The 2,500-nt window shown below is 44.4% G+C and overlaps 1 non-coding gene across 1 annotated transcript in view; it reads right to left on the bottom strand.

Moving 5' to 3' along the window:
* Positions 1-2,417: 2,417 nt before the first annotated feature.
* The window catches only part of LOC145804925 (5.8S ribosomal RNA), a 156-nt gene continuing 73 nt past the window's right edge, over positions 2,418-2,500 (bottom strand). Inside the window, exon 1 of the ribosomal RNA XR_014347621.1 lies at positions 2,418-2,500. This exon is cut by the window's right edge and continues 73 nt beyond it. This is a non-coding gene — a ribosomal RNA (5.8S ribosomal RNA).

The raw sequence follows: 2,500 nt of genomic DNA, 5'->3' as shown, positions 1-2,500 counted from the left end.
TTCCTAGCCGAGGTCGTTGTCACCTGAGTTGCCGAAGTGCCTTGCCGAGTAGCTTGTTAGATACACTTTGTCATAGTCTTGTCTTGTCAATCTATCACCTTTTTGAGGAGAGCCAACCAGTCGTTGCCACGTGTCCGAGCTGAGTGTTAAGTCAGCCGGCAGAGGGAGAAACCTATCATTTCTATACTTGTTTTGAAGAGGAAAGAGAAGCTTTTGAAGAGGGACAGGAGTTCTTGAGAGGAGGTAGATTTCCATGCTTGATCCCTAGAGATCAAACCGTGAGATCCGTGTTCTAAGGTTAGATTCTTGATCTACTCTTGTCGTTCTTCATGTTCATGTTATTGCATTGCATGATTGAATATGATTTGTAAGCCATGCATTGCTTTGAAGTTCGGTTTTAGAAAGAGAAAATGGTATTCATGTGTTCTTCAAGAAAAGTCATATTTTGATCTGAAAGCTCATGCCTAGATCCATGTTTTTGTGTTTGTTTTCATATGATTTTCAAGTATGGGTACCTAGGTCCATGTTTTCGAACTCATAGCATGAAATCCCAGATTTTGTAATAAAGAAGTTATGATTTTAGCATTCATGTTCTTCATGATCTTCATGTTCATGTTCTTCATGTTCTTCATGGGTGGAAACCCAGATCTCCAGACCTCACTTCCCTATGTGTAGTCATCGAGATCACTATTACCTAGACCTCACACTTAGGCCAAGCATCGTATCTCACCTTGGCCTACCATGCATGATCACTTACACCCTTAGTTTGTCTTGTGCGCACCTCGGCATGCTGCCGCGCGCCGAAGCCTAGGTAGCCACACCTCACCCAGGAGGTGTGGGACCTCGGCAAAGACCTGGTTGGTACCCAGCATGTCTTCCTGACATGTAAAAGAGTGTTTTGACTTCCAGCATGTTTTCCCGAGATCATTTGCATGCATGTAAGACTTGTTTTGAGAAGTCCATTCAGTAGACTTTGCCATGTGTTTGTAGGACTTGGACCCTTGCCTTGATCCCAACATCTGAAGAGCTATGTGAGTGGTATTTTTAATAAAGCTATGTTATACGTTTTGACAAAGGCTTTGCTTTGCTTTGTTTGAAAGTATTTGTTAAGCATGAATGATATCCCTATTTTATGTATCAAGTATAAGCTTTGTTTCGAATGACATTCTTGGAACCGTCCTTTCGTGTTAGGGGACATTAAGCCTAAGTAACACCGTCCTTTCGTGTGAGGGGACGTTAAGCCTAGGTAACATAGTCCGTAAGTGCCAGGGGACTTTAAGCATTTGTTCCACAAGTCCGTACGTGCCGGGGGACTTTAAGCATTTGTGGCATAAGTCCTTTCGTGCTAGGGGACTTTAAGCCTAAGTAGCATAGTCCTTCCATCCTAGGGGACTTTAAGCCTAAGTAGCATAGTCCTTCCATGCTAGGGGTCTTTAAGCCTAAGTAGCATAGTCCTTCCATGCTAGGGGACTTTAAGCCTAGGTAGCACCGTCCTTTTGTGCTAGGGGATGTTAAGCCTAAGTAGCACCCTTGTTAAGATATCGGCCACCGACGGACTATGGACGGGTGTGCTCGATGCCGAGGTTATGCTTTTGTTTTGCCCGGGATGTCATCACCCCATGTTTTAAGTCGATGTATGTTAAGTAAGTAAGTTTTGAGAGACCAAGGTTCAATTGATGTTTTATTTCAAGCCAAGCTAAGCTATGTTATGTATGGTTTTGATAAAGATATACTATGTATTGTTTTGAAAAGATCTCGGGTATCATTCATTTAACCCCTTTATTACTTGTACCATTCACTGAGTATCCAAGCTCACCCTTCCTATGTATATATGTAGGTAATAAGCAAGAAGTCGGCTACGCCGAGATGTGTGTTTTGTATGCATGTTATGTCGGTAGTGAAGATGTCGGCAATTTTGAAGCTTTTGTATTTTGAACATGTCGGCTCGAGAAGCCTTTTTGTCAAGATGTAATATGTATTTTTGTACTTTATTTTATTTGTATTCAAGTTGTAAAGCTATGTAAAGTTGTACGCCATTCCATTTGACTTATGCACTGCTCTTATGGACCACTTATATTGTTAATTATTGCTTCCGCACTTGTGAGCCCCATATATTTATACTCTGATTGTGTGTGAATTTTGAAAGTTGGCCTTCGGTAATCTCGAATTACTGGCCATCACGGCACCATTCTACTAGGGGCGAAATGGGGTCGTGACAGCGCAATAGGGTCATGACAGGCCTCCCAAGACAGCCCGGACGCATGCGAGGTGACGCAACGGTTTGTCAACCACCACTCATTGCGACGCATCATCCGTCACGGGGGACTCGCATTTCGGCTGACCGCGCACGGGCGCTCGCGAGGGGCCAACATCCGCCCGCAGCCCTTCCTTCGAGGGGGTGCGGGCGACGCAACGAGAGACGCCCAGGCAGACATGCCCTACACCTAATGGCTTCGGGCGTAACTTGCGTTCAAAGACTCGATGGTTTGCGGGATTCGGC

The sequence above is a fragment of the Camellia sinensis genome, chromosome 12 (assembly GCF_055761805.1).
Source record: "Camellia sinensis isolate YWXY chromosome 12, ASM5576180v1, whole genome shotgun sequence".
In the NCBI taxonomy this organism is placed as follows: Eukaryota; Viridiplantae; Streptophyta; class Magnoliopsida; order Ericales; family Theaceae; genus Camellia; species Camellia sinensis.
The sequence above is the reverse complement of the archived record's forward strand: the minus strand, read 5'-3'. Positions and strand labels throughout refer to the sequence as shown.